Raw genomic sequence first — 20,777 nt, 5'->3', positions numbered from 1 at the left:
ATTGCGAGTACTGGATGTTTGAAGGACATGGCTGAAGAACTAAGAAGAAAGCAAGCAGGCTTCCATGGGACTCCACCGAACGGTTTACTGTGGGCAGAGTGCTGGAGAGCTGGCGGGTATCACACAGCGAGGGTAGGCTGGCAAACGCTGAGAGCGGTGCAGGAACCAGGATATACACAGAAACTGTGGGAGCACAGAGCTAGGGTTCTGTTAAGCACCAACAAAGCACTGACAGAGAGTGCATAAAACCAAGCCTATTTATAGGGAGAAAGGCTACTGGATTGGTTTATCACTTACCCAGTGAAAGCCCCCACTGGTTACAGAGCCATTCTGTTCTCCAACATGGCCGCCTCCCATATTGCAGACACACAGGAGCACTGCGGCTAGCCTGGTCACTCACACTCCCGGCCTCCCGGAAGCTGCATCATACCCACTGCCGGCCGCGCCGTGTCCCTGCAAGGCCCTGCAGCACCGCGAGCAGCCGTACTGGCAGCGCACGGACCCTGGACCCCATGGTGGTGTGACTCCAATTGCGTGACAAGTACAACACACCAATTCTGAGATCAGAAGACATTGCTGGAACGGAACCAGTATGGCTGCTGCAGTGCCACCTGAAGTATCCTTTGGATGCTCCGAGCATGCACCCTGCAGTCTGTATAGTTGTTTGGAGCATCCTCAAGCTGCTCCGGGATGTGCTACAGTTCCAGGTGCTGGTGGCTCCACCCCCTACGTGCGACATCATGCGCTCAGGGGGCGGCACAGAGCACACTAACGCCCTTTTACGGCACATTTAATAAATAATACTTATTACTAAGTTACAAACCACTGTATGATATCTTAATCTTATATATTGCATATTGGTAGGCTATATACAGTAAATATACCTAACACCACTGTCTTATCCAACAAAGAAATAAAAATTACAGGAGTGGCACCACTATGATGCAAGTTGCATGCAAAGCCTAAAGGTTCATACACACTGAGCACTTTTCCCCACTGCCCAGCGATGTCAGCGGGGGTGAGCGGCTTTCCATAGCAGGACGCTATGGAAAGCCGTTCATCTCACCGTTCATCTACTGGTAATACCAGTAGATGAATGGCGGCCACCAGCGATGAAGCTGGAGCGCGCATCAGAGCTCACCGCTCATTGTTTGGCCATACACACTGGGCGGCTTTGAGCTTAAAGCAGCTTAACACACCAAAAGTGAGCTGCTTTCAGCTCAAAATCGCCCAGTGTGTATGGGCCTTAAGCCCATCCACACTAGAACAGGGGTGGCCAACCAGTCATAGACAAAGCGCCAACAAATCTTGTTAGGTATGTCAAAGAGCCGACATCAAGCCGAAGGAGCGTGTGCAAAAATGGGGTGTAACCTTGTGCCTGCTAGGCCACACCCCTGATATAAAATAAATGAAAATGCCAGATCCACAACAAAATACATTTTAAAGCCAGAATCAACATAAAATACTTTGAAAAAGACACTTCCATATAAAATAATTTAAAGATCCAGATCCACATAAAATATATTGAAAGAGCCATATTCACATAATACACTTCAGCTCCTCCATGTGTCACTCCAGCAGCTCCCCATTGTGTCTCTCCTGCCAGCACCCTCCTGTATCACTCCAGCCAGCTCCCCCATTATGTCTTTCCTACCAGGATCGTTCTGTGTCACTCCAGCCAGCTCCCCCTTGTGTCACTCCAGCCCACCATCATATGTCACTACAGCCCAGTATCTGGCTCCCTCAGTTTTCAGTCGCCGTAGTGCTGCTGTGTGTCTGGCTGGAGTGTACCAGTTTCCAGGATCTGTTGTGGTCAGGTGACTGAGTGTCGGGAGCCACATTTGAATAAAGAAAGAGCCGCATGTGGCTCAAGAGCCACAGGTTGGCCACGGCTGCACTAGAAGATATGAAAGACGAAAGATATTGGTGATTGAGATCCCAGGTATAGATCATGAAAGATATTGTGCGATCATGAAGGATTTTATGCAGGGCCGGATTAACAATGGGGCGGATGGAGCTGCAGCTCCAGGCCTCCCATTAAAATAGGCCCACAGGATCTGCAGAGCGGCTGCTGTAAACAAGAAAAAAAAAATTCTTACTACAGCAGCCTTCCACAAGTCATCCGAGTCCCTCCGCCAACACCAGGGCACGACCCCCCTTCAACCTCTCCCACGGCACTGGCGGATCCAACGCCGCCGTCTGCCCGCCATCTATTGCATATCAGTGGTGGCGCAATGAAAGGCTTTACTAGCCTGGCCTCCCTGCTGCATCGCAAACGTGTCAGGACTTGTGATGCCACGGAGGCGATGTCCCACCACCGCCGCGGCCGTGGAATTAGCAGGTAAACACTAGCAGTAACAGCTAGCAGGAGGCTCCCTGAAGGCCCACAGCAGCTGCAGAACTGTTGCTGTATACAGGAAAATAAATTCCTGTTACAGCAGCCTTCCGCAAGAAGCCACAGTCTCCGCCCCCTCCCCAGGCGGATTGAATGCCGCCGGCAGTAATTGTATATTTGCTGGTGCAATGAAAGGCTGTGAGGACCTGCCCTGCCATCACCGTGCCCGGAAGGAAGCAGGAGCTACAGTAAGCGTCAGCCAGCTCTCTGAAGGCAGCCTTGGACCAGCAGGGTGACTGATCATCCCTCTGAGTTGAGGTGAGGTGTCAATCCTGGTAGTTTCCATCCTGGCTGTTTCTCTCTCTCTCTGTGTGCACACACACACACACAGATTTTTAAATACATATGTGTGTACAATATATATATATATATATATATATATATATATATATATATATATATATAATATATATATATATATATATATATACATACATACATACAAACAAACAAACAAGAGGGTTCTGCACTCTCATCAAAGTTCCTAATGGTGGGTGCTCCCGACAGACGAAATGTCCGCAAATGTAGACCAGAATTCCACGTGGTGGAGGGTGCACTCTCACTGTGTATAAAGTCCACACATTTCTTCAATAGAAAATTTTTATTGTAGCCTCAAAGGTTTCGACGTTTCGATCCAAAAACCAGGATCATTTTCAAGAAGGGCCATACATGAATCATCAAATCCAATCATAATATAATGAAGCCGAATAATTAAAAGTATATCTAGAAAAAATAGAACATAAACATGACTGAGCCTCCCAGGTCCCAATATATAACAATATTAGCGACAATGCTTGTATCAACATAAACTACTACATAATACCAGATTTAGAAAAAAGGAACTCATACCAAAAACAGGTGGCAGAGTAGTGAGACTACAAGGAGGAATAAAATAACACCCTGTGTTCACCACTGGTCTTAAAATGCATGCAAGGCCTACTCCTCCTCACCTCTATCAGCACATTCCAATGGGGCTGCATGTCTGAACTGCTGTATACCAGGGCCAAAATTTACTAATATTCGTGTTTGTGTCGGTTTGTGTAGTGTTTAAACACGTCTTGTATCTGGTGCATTTTCATGCAACTTTTTGAAACTATGGCCCTCATTCCGAGTTGTTCGCTCGGTATTTTTCATCGCATCGCAGTGAAAATCCGCTTAGTACGCATGCGCAATGTTCGCACTGCGACTGCGCCAAGTAACTTTACTATGAAGAAAGTATTTTTACTCACGGCTTTTTCTTCGCTCCGGCGATCGTAATGTGATTGACAGGAAATGGGTGTTACTGGGCGGAAACACGGCGTTTCAGGGGCGTGTGGCTGAAAACGCTACCGTTTCCGGAAAAAACGCAGGAGTGGCCGGAGAAACGGTGGGAGTGCCTGGGCGAACGCTGGGTGTGTTTGTGACGTCAACCAGGAACGACAAGCACTGAACTGATCGCACAGGCAGAGTAAGTCTGGAGCTACTCTGAAACTGCTAAGTAGTTAGTAATCGCAATATTGCGAATACATCGTTCGCAATTTTAAGAAGCTAAGATTCACTCCCAGTAGGCGGCGGCTTAGCGTGTGTAACTCTGCTAAATTCGCCTTGCGACCGATCAACTCGGAATGAGGGCCTATATACGCCAAGTTACTAAGCATTCGAGTTTATTGTTTTCGTGTTTTCCGATGTCGATGCCAGTCAGGTTTTTTTGGCACATTTACGGCCGTCATTGTCGTTTGCGTACATGTTTGTGTTGTTTTTGCTGGGTTTTTTTCTAAGTTAAACACGGCAGGGTTTTTTTTTTCCCGCGGCCGCATTTTCACTTTTAGTTTTGGTTTTCATCCCCGTTCGTGATTGGTTGTGTTTTAGATGGTAGGAGTGTCTGTGCGCAATCATATAAATACGCCCCAAACCGTCCGCACCTCGTGGGATTAGTTAGTGGCGAGGAGAGAGGTTGTGCAGTGGAGTTTGGTGAGTAGTGTTTGTTTGGAGGAGTATTTTTTTGCGAGTTCTGAGTGTTGTATTGTGTTTGAAAGTAGTTTTGTCATTCTTGTTGTCTTGTATTTTTTGGTTTTGTCTCAATTTTTGCTCAAGTTTTTTTTATTTATAGTCCCTTGTCAGTGTGTGTGTGTGTGTGTGTGTGTGTGTGTGTGTGTGTGTGTGTGTGTGTGTGTGTGTGTGTGTGTGTGATTAGTGTAGTGGTAGCGGAGGAGTGTTTTGTTTTGTCTTTTTTTTCTGTGTTAATTGTTTAGTCACACAATTATGTGTGACTCAGAGGTGGCTGAGGTGAGTGAGGTGGAGGGTGTTAGTGAGGGGGAGGAGGTCGGTCAGGTGGGGGAGGTGAGTGTTAGTGAGGTGGAGGAGGTTGGTGAGGTTGCTGCAGCAGCCTCAAGTGACAGTGATAGTGACAGTCAGAGAGCTCCTCAGCCACGCACCACTACTAAGACTGGGCGGAATGTCAAGTTTAGTTATGCAGAAAATGTGGCATTGGTGCGGGAGCTGATGAAGTATCAGCGGCAGCTATTTGGGCCTGAGTCCGCCAAGGTGCCAACACGGAAGAAGACGGTGTTGTGGGCGAAAGTAGTTGCTGCTGTAAATAGTGAGGGGGTGGTGAAGCTGACGGAGGACACGTGCCGCAAACAGTACTATGACATAAAGCGACGTGTCAAGTCCAAAATGGCCAAGGAGGCGAAGTCGGCTCGCAAAACCGGTGGTGGTCCGCCCTTTATTGCCACATATCTGGACTATGAGGAGCCCATGCGGACTATAATCCCTCCAGAAGTAGTGTCTGCAACCCATGTCCGGGATTCCGATCGCCCCAGGAAGGATGGTGAGCATGTGTATTTGCCTTAACATTCTATGACATTACTTCTGGCTTACTGTATGTTTTAAATGTGTGTCATGTGACGTTGCATATTACTCCCATCTTCAAGTGTGCGTCATCAAATACATTGTTTTGGGTCATGTTTCATACAAAAGTCAATGTAACGTCTTACTTGCTTGTATGTCATGTGGTTTTTGGACAGTACATTTTCCATGTGTAGTTTGGACTTGGTGTGTCATTGAATTGTCCAGCAATAATGTTTTACTTTTGCACATTGTACATTTTGAAAGTTGGACTATGTTTTTTAATTCAGTTATCCATGTGCAATGTTTCCAAATCAGTGGTTGATATGTTAGAGGCTGGAGTAGTGCAAAGTGCCTTTGAAGGCAGTTACATGTATAATTTCATTAGTACTCAATGTAATATTGTTTAAGTCAAGGCCACTATTTGCTGGTTCATTTTGAGTCTGTATTTGTACACTGACACAACAACTGCAGACTTAGTTACCTTACTGTTTTTTTATTATTATTATTATTATTTTTATTATATATTTTTTTGGCCTCATATTGTGTTAATGTGTGTTTGGAGTGCCACATCACAGACCTATTTCTATATCGCATCTGTATTTTTTTTTTATTTTTTTTTTTCATTTTATTTGAAAATGAAGCTGTGTGTGTTTTGGCTTCTTAGTGTATGTTTTTGGAATTGTGTCCTATGTCTGTGTCCTGTATATGATTCCCTGTGTTGCACTTTCCATAGTGCATATGGCTATTGGACAATGTTTTGGGTTTGTTGTTGTGCTTTTTGTGTTTAATGTCCTTATTTTTAGATTCATAATAAAACATCCATTTTTTAAAGATGTAATGTTTATAAGCATAATGGGTGGATGTATTAACAATAGCATGAATATTTTTTATTTTTTTTGGATTTACAGTGTTGAAAAAAAGCAGTACTGGTCGTCCTACAGTCACTCCCATCACATCTGATGATGATGACGCTGCGGAAGCAGGTAAAGTGTCCATTGTAGTATAGGTTAGGTTTGTAAATGAATGGCCATAACAAAATGTCACTTTCAATACTAGGTCCATCCAAAGAAGTCTTAAGCAGCAGAAGGCGCACTTCTGGAACACACCACAAAAAACATCTGCCAGCAAAGAAAGCAAGGTCTGATGTCCAGGGCCAACCACAGCAGGCTACCCCGCCACGAAGATTATCTACTGTTTGTTCGGTGCCCTCACTCCAAATTTTGGACACACCTCCAAGACGACAACCACACTCCCCTCATCTTGATTGTGAGTAACAAACTGTGATAACAATTAAAAATGTCAGATCTTTAAAAAACCATTTACTTAAACTCATTAAGTCAATACCCATCAAAATCTGCTATACTTACCCAAGTCAGTAAAACATGAAATGGAAATCAAACAAAATGGCCTACACAACATCCAGTAAAGATATGTATGTCCACTTCAGCCATATAGTAGCACATTGTGTGGAAGATGCTGCAACAAAAACTAATGTGTAAGCTTTGCAAATAGTAAGGTTGTTAGAATAATTTACACATGTGTGCTTGTCTTAACATTGCCAACTGCATACAAAAACATTACTATGTTTTGGTTGGAGACACTATAAGGCAACACATTATGGATTACAATGTGTTTTTAGGCAGGAGTATGTCTGATGTACCATACAACATGTGTTTGCTTTCAGAATGAAGTAACCAGACACATTTGCCACAAACAGGCATATGTATGTATTTAAGTAATGAGTGATGATGTTGCTAGGCTGGATATCTGAAAGCACCAGTCCATTACATATGTTCCATGTTTAGTGCTTTGTACCAATGTATTAAACATATGGATAAGTAACGGATAAATGTTTTTAATTTCAGCTTCTAGTCCTGGTACCAGCATCCCTCCGCAACAAAAGCAACACAGTGACATGGATGACACAATCATTTTAGAAATGCATCCAGTAAGCGAAGGAATCAGCCCCCCAGCACCTGTGAGTACTCCCCCACAGCAAAGCACACCACCAATCCAACACAGCCCAACAACACCAGTAACACAAGGCCCTGATCAAGTGTTCTGGACCATTTGGGCTAGACAGCAGGCCACTAATGAAGATTGCCTGCGTAGGCAGACCCAAATGTTTGCAAGCCTACCATCTCACCTCAGACGAATCAGCAGAAATCTGAGTAGACAAAATGAAACAAACACAAGAATTGCAAATACCATGGAAATCATACGTGCAGACATTACACATGTCATGGGCAACTTACAGCGCATAATGGAAGAACAGCACAGACAACAGCAAAGCTATATAAATATTTTAGAAAGCAATCAAATGATCAATGAATCCATGTCCAGAATTGTAGACAATCAAAATGCTGCAACATGTGAACTCAATGCCACCCTCAGTAACCTCAATGAAACACTCAGATCCCTGCAGCAACAGCAAACAAGCAGCAGTTCTGGTACGACTACTCCAAATGTAACACCAGTGTCATCACCACCAAGGCGCTCCACCAGAGCACGCCAACACGACAGTGGTAAAGGCAAAGGCCAGGACAAGCAACCACCAAAATAAACATTAAAAAAACCACACCCATTTCTTTAAAGAGAAGAGAAAAAAAACACTTACCAAGTGTATGATTAACAGAATATATATAACACTTAGCTCCTTGACAATTTGTACAACATCATTAATTATAACTGGTAACTTTATCATCTTTGTATTTTTTGTTAGCAGGAAACTGTTGTTTGAGCTGCACATAGATGTTAGCATGCAGAAAGCAGACCACTTGATTTTTTTCTAATCATTACTCTTTCTAGATTTTAATCATTCTTTGAGACAGCAGACAGACTAATTGGCAGCCAGGCAGATTATCTTAAGCAGGCAGAAAGCAGACCACTTGATTTTTTTCTAATCATTACTCTTTCTAGATTCTAATCATTCTTTGAGCCAGAAGACAGACTAATTGGCAGCCAGGCAGATTCATCCATGACCAATACAATTTACAATGTGAATTGTAACTGTTTTACATTTCTTCTCTAGAGGAATTGACAAGAAAAACACAATTGAGTTGACTAAAAGTGTCCTAATATGTTGGCGGTAATATTTAGATAATTCAGTCCGAAAATGACTGACATTATTGTTGTGCCATGTTTGTGTGTGTTAAAAATAAGTAATCAGATTTAAAAACATGATGCAGAAACAACAACATTTGAAATATTTGAAAGTTGAACACAAATGTGTGTAATAATGGATATATGTTGTTAAATGTGTACTGCCTTACAAATCTACAAGTTTTGGCCAGCAAACATAAGGAAATAAATTATTTTGCATGAGAAAAGTTTGTGTCCCTTTTATAGGCATCCTAATTCAGGTTAGAATGATTTGTAAGTGTCAATACATGTAAACATGGCTGAAAAAAGCAGGTCTATTTTTTTGCTGCTTTTTTTACGAATCGCAAACAAATCCGACCGCAATTGACCACTCAGAGACTAACACCCAAATACGAATGCATAGTGAATTCCCGTATTGTATGAAATAACAGGCGCGTTTGACCGATGGTCTATTCATTCGTATTTGTGTACTTTGCCGTTCAAACCATTACGAATGTCCCAAACACTGCCGAGATTTGTGCTTAGTGAATTCCCGTGTTGGGACTTAGTAAAAAAAAACACAAATCGGCCAAACTCGGATTTTTAGTAAATACTGGCCCAAGTGTGGAGAATGTCCATATAATCACAGCTCTGCAACCAAACCACTGCTGTAATCAAAGGATATCTCTATTATAAACGTGTATCAGAATCAAATGTATATATCAAACCTTGTTACCACATAAATACCTATGGGTCTGGAAAGGTGTGCACAAGACTACACCTGGATAAGGCATTCTCCCACTCAGGGTCAACAGCTGCAGAATCTCAAAAAGGACATTCAGCCACTGTGATTACACATATACTCTGTTTAAACAATGTGCATCTGAGGCATAGAAATATATATCAAAAAAGCCATAATCAACGATCAATAAATACCTATAGGTCCATGAGGATACACATAGGGCAGCCCCTGGGTTAAGCGTTCTCCCACATCAAATCCATAGCTACAAACAATAAATACACCCAAATCAAAAGATTATAGGATTATACAAACATCAAACTTAATCAGTGGGACAAACCCAACATAGTTACTCACAGAATCATGTGGAACACTGCACAAACCAGGGCTGCATGCACCAACTGGATCTAAGCAGGGGATTTAAATACCCCTTGACCCGGAAGTATCAAGGGTGTGAGGGGTCAACTCAAAAAGTCACCTGAATAATTATCCAAACCTTTATTCCACTTGATTAACCGTTTACCACCAACACAAAAGGCCAAACAAGCAGCCAGCATGCCTGTGTATGCACCAACACCCACAGCACAACAGAGGGAACACACAAAACAGCGATGCATGCGCCGGGGGACCGGAAACAGGAAGTGTCATGCGTTCCAACCGCCAAGCCTGGTGGAACGCACGCTGCAAACACCCCAGCGAACACACAGCGCGCGACACCCGCACGGGGACAAAGTCCCCGCACCACGAGCACAGTCCCCCCGCCACCAAACAGACACATCCGCATCAACCCCACGGGCCGGAGGGACCGAACCGATCCACACACGCCGGGGGCCAAAAACAGGAAGTCCCGTGCGCAGTGGCGTAACTAGAAATTTATCTCCCCCAAGCCAAAAAATTCTTCGGCGCCCCCCCCCCCCATCCCCCATAATTGGGAGCAATAAAGGGGTAAATATGCGCGCACCGAAGGCGCGCGCTGCAAAAAGGGGCGTGGCTTTGTTGGAATGGGCGTGACTTTGTTGGAATGGGCGTGGCATTGCAGGAAAAGACTACCTTATACCCCAGTTTTGCAACCTGCACGCCCAGACGTTAGCCACCACAGGAAAGAAAAATAATCCTGATTCATGCCCCTTACATTATTTGTCATTTTTCCTCCTTATAGTAATGCCCAGTATACATTATTCCACATACTGCAATGGCCCTTAGACATTATGCCGCACACAATAATGCACATGACACAATATGCACACACCATAATGCCCCCGACACATTATGCCACACACTATAATGCCTGTGACACATTATGACAGGAATCGCAATGCCCGTTATACATTATGCTACACACTGCACTGCCCCTGATACATTATAGCACATACAATGTCTGTGACACATTATGACACACACTGCAATGTCCGTGATACATTATACCACACACTGCAATGCCCGATACATTATAGCACATACAATGCCTGTGACACATTATGCCACACACTGCAATGACCTTGAGACATTATACCACAATGCCCGTGATATAGTATACCATACACCGTAATGCCTGTGACACATATCGCAATGCCCGTTATACCCTATGCCACACACCGCAATGCCCGTTATATATTATGCCACACTGCAATGACCCTGAGACATTATACCACATACCACAATGCCCGTGATATAGTATACCACACACCGTAATGCCTGACACATTATGACACACACCGCAATGTCCGTGATACATTATGCCACACACTGCAATGACCCTGAGACATTATACCACATATCACAATGCCCGCGATATAGTATACCATACACTGTAATGCCTGTGACACATTATGACACACACCGCAATGTCCGTGATACATTATGCCACACACCGTAATGCCCATTACACATTAAGTCCTACAGTAAGGCTTCTAATTACTTTTCAATTACCTGCTCGTTGTCAGGGGTTTCATGTGCTGGGTGTCATGCTCGTTGCCAGGGGTTTCATGCTCTTGGTTCCATGCACGGTGCCAGGGGTTTTCATGCTCAGGGTGTCATGCTCGTTGCCAGGTGTTTCATGCACTGGGTGTCATGCTCGTTGCCAGGGGTTTCATGCACTGGGTGTCATGCTCGTTGCTAGGGGGTAGTGCTTGTTACTAGGGCTGTGCTCCCAGTGCCACATATGTCCCCAGTGCCAGATATTCCCCCCCAGTGCCAGGTACTCACATGCCCCCAGTGCCAAATATAGCCCCCCCCCCAGTGCCACATATGCCCCCAGTGCAGATATTCCCCCACAGTGCCAAATGCTCACGTGCCCCCAGTGCCAAATATAGCCCCCCCATGTACCAGGTACACATACAGTGCCATATATGCCCCCTCAGTACCCCCCCAGAGCCATATACCCCCTCAGTGCCCCTCCAGTGCCATATATGCCCCCTCAGTGCCCCCCCAGTGCCATATATGCCCCCAGTGCCAGATATTCCCCCACAGTGCCAGGTGCTCACGTGCCCCCAGTGCCAAATATAGCCCCCCCATGTGCCAGGTACACATACAGTGCCATATATGCCCCCTCAGTGCCCCCCCCAGTGCCATATATGCCCCCTCAGTGCCCCCCCAGTGCCATATGCCCCCTCGGTGTCATGCTCGTTGCCAGGGGTTTCATGCACTGGGTGTCATGCTCGTTGCCAGGGGTTTCATGCACTGGGTGTCATGCTCGTTGCCAGGGGTTTCATGCACTGGGTGTCATGCTCGTTGCCAGGAGGTAGTCCTTGTTGCTAGGGCTGTGCTCCCAGTGCCACATATGTCCCCAGTGCCAGATATTCCCCCACGGTGCCAGGTACTCACATGCCCCCAGTGCCAAATATAGCCCCCCCCCATGTGCCAGGTACACATATACCCCCCCAGTGCCACATATGCCCCCAGTGCCAGATATTCATCCACAGTGCCACATATGCCCCCAGTGCCAGATATCCCCCCCCCCAGTGCTATATATGCCCCCAGTGCCACATATGCCCCAGTGCCAGATATTCCCCCCCAGTGCCACATATGCCCCCAGTGCCAGATATTCCCCCCCCCCCCAGTGCCACATATCCCCCCCCAGTGCCATATATGCCCCCAGTGCCAGATATTCCCCCCCAGTGCCACATATGCCCCAGTGCCAGATATTCCCCCCCCCCCCCTGCCACATATGTCCCCAGTGCCAGATATTCCCCCCCAGTGCCAGATATTAACCCCCCCCCCTCCCTGCCAAATTTGCCCCCAGTGCCAGATATTCCCCCAGTGCCAGATATGCCCCCCCAGTGCCACATATGCCCCAGTGCCAGATATTCCCCCCCCCCGCCACATATGTCCCCAGTGCCAGATATTCCCCCCAGTGCCATATATGTCCCCAGTGCCAGATATTAACACACACCCCCCCCTCCTTGCCAAATTTGCCCCCAGTGCCAGATATGCCCCCTCAGTGCGTCCCCCCCCGCTTCCTCCGCCGCCGCCGCTCCCCTGCTGTTAGGAGGGACACGGAGGGCACAGTGCGCGCCTCTCCTGTGTCCCTCCTGGGTCTCCGGCGGCCTCGGGTCACTGTAATAAAGGAAGTGCTCACGAACGGCACTTCCTTTATGAGACCCGCGGCCGCCGGAGACCCAGGAGGGACACAGGGAGGCGTGCGCTGTGCCCTCCGTGTCCCTCCTAACAGCAGGGGAGAGAACGAGACCGCAGACTGACATGCGGACGCTCGTCCGCATGTCAGTCTGCACTAAATCAGTGGCGCCCCCGCAGCCCCTCGCCCCCAAGCCACCGCGAGGACTGCGGGGGCAGTAGTTACGCCACTGCCCGTGCGTTCCAGCGGCCGAAGCCGGTGGAACGCACGCTGCTGACATAAATAGGGGATGGAAAAACGATCTAATATATTTAGAGACAAAGTGATGTTTTATATCAAAAGATGAGATCATCCCTCAAAAAAAATATATATATATGTATATGGTTCCTCAAAGAATCAACTGTTGAACAACATATGAAAAAGGGTCAAAAATTGTTATAGAGGACCCAGGAGGAGGCAGCAGCAATAACAATACCACTGATAAACTGGTCAGAGACTTATAGACAAACACTTAATGGATTATATTCATTGAGCCCCCTGGGGGCTACTGTGTCCAATTCATTGATCCAATAACATTCCCTCCGTTTAAGCTGCCCCACTTGATCGCCTCCAGTCGACAGAGGGGGAACCTCTGACCAGTTTATCAATGGTATATCTTCAACACATGTCCAATGCACCCCTCGATTGGTGTCAGTATATAATGTATAGATACCGATATGCTTGCTGTATAGGTTTGTTCACTATATAGCCAGCTTGTCTTTTAAATTGTAACTGTTTTATGTATGTTTTTTTATATGTTTTTTTGTTTATGTTTTTGTATTGTTATTGCTGCTGCCTCCTCCTGGGTCCCCTATAACAATTTTTGACCCTTTTTCATATGTTGTTCAACAGTTGATTCTTTGAGGAACCATATACATATATATTTTTTTTTTTTGAGGGATGATCTCATCTTTTGATATAAAACATCACTTTGTCTCTAAATATATTAGATCGTTTTTCCATCCCCTATTTATGTCAGCAGCGTGCGTTCCACCGGCTTCGGCCGCTGGAACGCACAGGACTTCTGTTTCTGGCCCCCGGCGTGTGTGGATCGGTTCGGTCCCTCTGGCCCGTGGGGTTGATGCGGATGTGTCTGTTTGGTGGCGGGGGGACTGTGCTCGTGGTGCGGGGACTTTGTCCCCGTGCGGGTGTCGCGCGCTGTGTGTTCGCTGGGGTGTTTGCAGCGTGCGTTCCACCAGGCTTGGCGGTTGGAACGCATGACACTTCCTGTTTCCGGTCCCCCGGCGCATGCATCGCTGTTTTGTGTGTTCCCTCTGTTGTGCTGTGGGTGTTGGTGCATACACAGGCATGCTGGCTGCTTGTTTGGCCTTTTGTGCTGGTGGTAAACGGTTAATCAAGTGGAATAAAGGTTTGGATAATTCACAGGTTCTCAAACTCGGTCCTCAGGACCCCACACGGTGCATGTTTTGCAGGTCTCCTCACAGAATCACAAGTGAAATCATTTGCTCCACCTGTGGACCTTTTAAAATGTGTCAGTGAGTAATGAATACACATGTGCACTTGCTGGGTTACCTGCAAAACATGCACTGTGTGAGGTCCTGAGGACCGAGTTTGAGAACCACTGGGATAATTATTCAGGTGACTTTTTGAGTTGACCCCTCACACCCTTGATACTTCCCGGTCAATGGGTATTTAAATCCCCTGCTTAGATCCAGTTGGTGCATGCAGCCCTGGTTTGTGCAGTGTTCCACATGATTCTGTGAGTAACTATGTTGGGTTTGTCCCACTGATTAAGTTTGATGTTTGTATAATCCGATAATCTTTTGATTTGGGTTTATTTATTGTTTGTAGCTATGGATTTGATGTGGGAGAACGATTAACCCAGGGGCTGCCCTATGTGTATCCTCTTGGACCTATAGGTATTTATTGATCGTTGATTATGGCTTTTTTGATATATATTTCTATGCCTCAGAAGCACATTGTTTAAACAGAGTATATGTGTAATCACAGTGGCTGAATGTCCTTTTTGAGATCCTGCAGCTGTTGACCCTGAGTGGGAGAATGCCTTATCCAGGTGTAGTCTTGTGCACACCTTTCCAGACCCATAGGTATTTATGTGGTAACAAGGTTTGATATATACATTTGATTCTGATACACGTTTATAATAGAGATATCCTTTGATTACAGCAGTGGTTTGGTTGCAGAGCTGTGATTATATGGACATTCTCCACACTTGGTATACAGCAGTTCAGACATGCAGCCCCATTGGAATGTGCTGATAGAGGTGAGGAGGAGTAGGCCTTGCATGCATTTTAAAACCAGTGGTGAACACAGGGTGTTATTTTATTCCTCCTTGTAGTCTCACTACTCTGCCACCTGTTTTTGGTATGAGTTCCTTTTTTCTAAATCTGGTATTATGTAGTAGTTTATGTTGATACAAGCATTGTCGCTAATATTGTTATATATTGGGACCTGGGAGGCTCAGTCATGTTTATGTTCTATTTTTTTCTAGATGTACTTTTAATTATTCGGCTTCATTATATTATGATTGGATTTGATGATTCATGTATGGCCCTTCTTGAAAAAGATCCTGGTTTTTGGATTGAGACGTCGAAAACCTTTGAGGCTACAATAAAAATTTTCTATAGAAGAAATTTGTGCACTTTATACACAGTGAGAGTGCACCCTCCACCACGTGGAATTCTATCTATCTATCTATCTATCTATCTATCTATCTATCTATCTCTCTCTATCATTTTTTTTTTTTTTTTTTTGGGGGGGGGGGGGGGAAGGCGCACCAAGGCATGGTCATTTAGGAGATTTTTTTTCTAAATGTAATCAATTTTTGCTGTGTATATTAGAGAGCGTTCCCAGTCTCCCGGCACCCGTAGCTTCGCCCCCAGTGTCCCAGTCACTGCTGGCCACAGTGATCAGGCAGCCGGAGGCATCTCCCACACACGCGGCGAATGAGATGGCAACCAAGGCTGGCGTAGAGAGGCACCGTAATTGCTTCGCTGTGCCAGCCTCATTATACAACTTGCTGACACGGTGTCTAATTCTATACTGCAGCTCCGGGTAGAAGGGTGAGCAGCACCTGTGGTGAGCCAACTTCCTACAGTCGGCATGTGCTCCTCCGAATCCAGCTCAAGTAGCATAACACAATCTGCTGTGAACTGAGAAGGGAGGTTGCTGCCATTGAGAAGAACTGCTGCTTTCTGTATTATTTGCCAGTGGCAGGTGATTTGAAGTGTTATGGAGGGGATTATCGCCCCCCTCCCGCCAGTCTCCAGATTGCTTCCCTTGTGCAGTGTGTGTCACCAGTTATGTATATAACCCTATGCAGTGTAACCTATGCCCCCCTACGCAATCCAGTGTAACCCTGTGTGTGTGCTGGAGCAGTGCTATGTAATCCGGTTTATGTGTGTAAGGGGCACTACTAAGGTGGTTATTGTGTATAAGTGGCACTACTACTGTGGACATTATGTGTATAAGGGGCACTATTATGGTGGACACTGTGTGTATAAGTGGCATTATTACGGTTGGAATGATGTGTATAAGGGACACTACCCCATTCTCGGCAGCTGGTCCTTCTTTTAGGTTTATCGCATGTCCATGGCAATGGGAGCAGCTAGAGCGTACGTCAGGGCTTAATCTGTGTACTCGAGGAAATAGGACTCTGTCACCCACTGTCTTTTTGTCTCCCAGTATCTCTCCCCGTCACCCACTACCTCTCCCCTGCATCACTATCTCCCCAGCACCCTCGCTCCAGTCACCCTCTGATTCTTTAAGGCATCACCCTCTTCCTCTTTTTATGGATTTGGCATTCCCTTTGAAGCTACGCCCCTAGTTACAAGTTCACACACACTTTACTAGGAGCTTGTGTGCCTTCAGTGCACAAAAACAGCACCCACTCTCTCCTTCTCTCCTGTCATGGTGCGCCCCCCCCCCCTTCCACCCGTCATTTTGTTCAGGATTGACTCATGAGTAGCCATACTCCCGCAGTGCTGGTCACACCCCGTGCAGTGGCACACAATAGGCAATTCAGAAATTTCAACTCCAGGCCCATGAGGACCTTAATCTGGCACTGATTTTATGAACGATATGAAAGACAAAAGATATTGGCTAATAGGTCCTACTCACATTTGGCAACTGGCCGCTACAGCCGTCGGACGACCCGGCAGCATGGAAAGGGAGGGGGGTGAGGGGGGGAGTGAAGTTACCTGAAAATAATAAAATAAAATAAAAAAATAAAGGAAAATCTCTGGAGCTCCAGAGAAATGCACCCGGCTCCTTGGGCACATTTTTCTGAACTGAGTCTGGTAGGAGGAGCATAGAGGGGAGGAGCCAACACACACATACACGCACTAAAGGTTTTTAAAGTGCCAGGCTCCAGTGACCCGATCCAGGGCCGGATTAAGGTCTGTGGGGGCCCTGGACAACTAACTTGTGGGGGCCCATCAATAAAAGTGATATAATAACGATGTTATAAAAATAAAGTATATATACATGTATATTTAATATATACTATATAGTATACAATCACAGCACTGTGTCTGGCTGCTATGTGCTACAGCCAGACACAGTACTGTGTGTGTGTGTATATATGTATATATGTGTGTGTGTATATATATCTCTATCTCTATCTCTATCTCTATCTCTATCGATAGATAGATAGATAGATAGATAGATAGATAGATAGATAGATAGATCTATCTATCTATCTATCATGGAAATAACACTCAAGTGCAGTCCAGGCCCCTCAATGCTGCAGGCAGCTGAGCTGCACCACAGGGGAAAGCGGCGGTGGGGGGGGGGGGGGGTCTGGCGCCACAGAAAACAAAGCAGCTCCAGTCACACACACACACACACCCGTGACCGCTGAGGAAGGAGCTGAGATTAAAATGGCGCTACCTCAGCTCCTGGACATCACAGAAATGCCAGCGGCCACGACGGTGAGCGAAATCCCGCGAGTCTCTGACATCTGCACTCTGCAGCAGCTCAGCGAACGGAGCTGGCCAGCGGGCGCCTACTGGGGATATCGGCAGGGCAGCTATCAGAAATTGTGGGGCCCAGGACTGACAAAATCCCTGGCTGGGATTAGGGTCAGGGCAAGAGGAAAATAGGATTTTAATTACCTACCGGTAAATCCTTTTCTTGTAGTCCGTAGAGGATGCTGGGGTCCACATTAGTACCATGGTGTGTAGACGAGTCCACTAGGAGCCATTGGCACTTTAAGAGTTTGAGAGTGTGGGCTGGCACCTCCCTCTATGCCCCTCATACCAGACTCAGTATAGAAACTGTGCCCAAGTTGGACATCTGTGGACATCTTCGAGAGAAGTATTTAACACAGATAGTGGCGAGATTCAAACCAGCTCACACATACACATAAGGCACATCAAGCTAACTTAGCTTGAAAACACAGCAACCGCTAAAACATTACTTACCAAGTAACAATGCAGTACTCAACTAAAACAAAGTTGAACTGAACCAAATAACGATAGCAGGAAAACGAAGCACCCAGCATCCTCTACGGACTACAAGAAAAGGATTTACCGGTAGGTAACCAAAATCCTATTTTCTCTTACGTCCGAGAGGATGCTGGGGTCCACATTAGTACCATGGGGATGTACCAAAGCTCCCAGAATGGGAGGGAGAGCGCGGAGGCTCCTGCAGAACTGATTGACTGAACATCAGATCATCAGCGGCCAAAGTATCGAACTTGCAGAACTTTGCAAACGTGTTCGACCCAGACCAAGTTGCAGCTCGGCAAAGTTGTAAAGCCGAGACACCCCGGGTAGCCTTGACAAAGTAAAGTAAAGTGGGCCTTGACAATCGTAGGACACGGCAATCCTGCCGTAGAATACGCATGCTGGTTAGTGAACCTGATCCAGCGAGAGATTGTCTGCTTAGAAGCAGGACACCCAAGTTTCTTGGGATCACACAGGACAAACAGAGTCCGATTTTCTGTGACGAGCAGTCCTCTTCACATAGATTTTCAGAGCCCTTACAACATCCAAGGACTTTGATGAAATTGAGGAGTCAGTAGCCACTGACACCACAATAGGTTGGTTGATATGAAATGCCGACACAACCTTCGGAAGAAACTGCTGATGTGTCCGGAGTACAGCTCTATCTTCGTGGAAGATCAAGTATGGCCTTTTACAGGACAAAGACCCCAACTCTGACACACATCTAGCAGAAGCTAAGGCCAACAACGTGACAGCCTTCCATGTAAGAAGTTTGAACTCAACCTCCTGTAGAGGCTCGAACCAGTCCGATTGGAGGAACTGCAACACCACGTTAAGGTCCCAAGGTGCCGTAGGCGGTACAAAGGGAGGTTGGATGTGCAGAACTCCCTTCAAAAAGGTCTGAACCCCAGGGAGGGCAGCCAATTGTTTCTGGAAGAAAATGGATAGGGTCAAAATCTGGACCTTCACAGGTCCCAACCTCAGGCCCATATCCACACCGGCTTGTAGGAAGAAGAGAATCCGTCCCAGTTGAAACTCCACCGCAGGAAATTTCTTGGACTCACACCAAGATACATATTTTTTCCAAATTCGATGGTAATGTTTAGACGTTACTCTTTTCTTAGCCTGTATCAGGGTAGGAATAACCTTGTTCGGAATGCCCTTTCGAGCTAGTATCAGGCATTCAACCTCCATGCCATCAAACGTAGCCGCGGTAAGTCTTGAAAGGTGAACGGCCCCTACTGCAGCAGGTCCTCCCAAAGAGGAAGAGGCCTCGGCTTTTCTTGCAGTAGATCCAGAAGATCCGCGTACCAAGCCCTTCTTGGCCAGTCTGGAGCAATGAGGATTGCTTGAACCCGTGTTCTCCTTATGAGCTTTAGAACACTTGGGATAAGTGGAAGTGGAGGAAACACGTACACCGACTGGAACACCCACGGAGTCACTAGGGCGTCCACCGCCACTGCTTGCAGGTCCCTTGACCTGGAACAATACCGTCTAAGCTTCTTGTTGAGACGTGAGGCCATCATGTCGATCTGGGGTATGCCCCAAAGATCTGTTACCTCCTTGAACACCTCCAGATGGAGTCCTACTCCCCTGGATGTAGATCGTGTCTGCTGAGGAAGTCCGCTTCCCAGTTGTCTACTCCTGGAATGAAGATTACTGACAGCGCCAATGCATGTTTTTCTGCCCAGAGGATAATTCTTGTTACCTCTGACATTGCAGCTCTGCTCTTTGTTCCGCCCTGTCAGTTTATGTAAGCCACTGTTGTCACATTGTCCAACTGCACTTGAATGGCCTGATTTCTCAGAAGATGGGCCACTTGGAGAAGACCGTTGTAGATGGCTCTTAGTTTCAAAATGTTTATCTGCAGGTTGGCTTCCAGACCTGACCACCTTCCTTGGAAGGTTTCCTCTTGAGTGACTGTGCCCCAGCCCCGGAGACGTGGTTAGAAGGATCCAGTCCTGAATCCCGAACCTGTGGCCCTCCAGAAGGTGAGGCAGCTGCAGCCACCAGAGGAGTGAAATCCTGGCCTTTGGTGACAGACGTTTTCTTTGGTGCATGTGTAGATGGGATCCCGACCACTTGTCCAGGAGATCCAGTTGGAAGGACCAAGCGTGAAACCTCCCGTACTGCAGGGCCTCGTAAGAGGACACCATCTTTCCCAGAAGGCGAATGCACTGATAAATAGATACCCGGGTTGGCTTCAGGACATCCCGGACCATCGTTTGAAGCACTAACGCTTTTTCCCCTGGAAGAAATACCCCCTGCACTTCCGTGTCGAGGATCAGTCCCAGAAATGACAACCTCCTGGTTGGTTCCAAATGAGATTTTGGAAGATTCAGGATCCAACCATGTTCCCTGAGAAGCTGGGTCGTGAGAGCTATGGAACGTAACAGCTTCTCCTTGGACGATGCCTTTATCAACATATCGTCCAGATACAGAATTATGTTCACCCCCTGTCTGCGGAGGAGAATCATTTCCGCCATCACCTTGGTGAATACCCTCGGTGCTGTGGAGAGGCCAAATGGTAGGGCCTGAAACTGAAAATGACAGTCCAACAGTGCGAATCGAAGATAAGCTTGATGCGGCAGCAAAATCGGAATGTGGAGGTACGCATCCTTGATATCCAGGGATACCAGGAATTCCCTCTCCTCCAGACCTGATAACACTGCCCTTAGAGACTCCATTTTG

The 20,777-nt window shown here is 46.5% G+C and overlaps 2 long non-coding RNA genes across 2 annotated transcripts in view; one reads left to right on the top strand and one right to left on the bottom strand.

The window, feature by feature from the left end:
- Positions 1-9,472, bottom strand: part of LOC134928928 (uncharacterized) — a 34,731-nt gene extending 25,259 nt beyond the window's left edge. The window contains exons 1-2 of the long non-coding RNA XR_010178131.1: positions 9,402-9,472; positions 9,242-9,309 (exon numbers count right to left, since the gene is read on the bottom strand). This is a non-coding gene — a long non-coding RNA (uncharacterized LOC134928928). The remainder of the gene's footprint in view (positions 1-9,241; positions 9,310-9,401) is intronic.
- A 4,859-nt stretch (positions 9,473-14,331) lies between these two features.
- Positions 14,332-15,272, top strand: LOC134928927 (uncharacterized). The gene is made up of 5 exons (XR_010178130.1): positions 14,332-14,377; positions 14,470-14,537; positions 14,629-14,726; positions 14,806-14,902; positions 15,131-15,272. It is a non-coding gene; the product is annotated as an uncharacterized LOC134928927 (long non-coding RNA).
- Positions 15,273-20,777: the final 5,505 nt, after the last annotated feature.

Source organism: Pseudophryne corroboree, chromosome 5 (genome assembly GCF_028390025.1).
Source record: "Pseudophryne corroboree isolate aPseCor3 chromosome 5, aPseCor3.hap2, whole genome shotgun sequence".
In the NCBI taxonomy this organism is placed as follows: domain Eukaryota; kingdom Metazoa; phylum Chordata; class Amphibia; order Anura; family Myobatrachidae; genus Pseudophryne; species Pseudophryne corroboree.
Note: the sequence above shows the minus strand (reverse complement) of the source record. Positions and strands in the feature narration are given on the sequence as shown.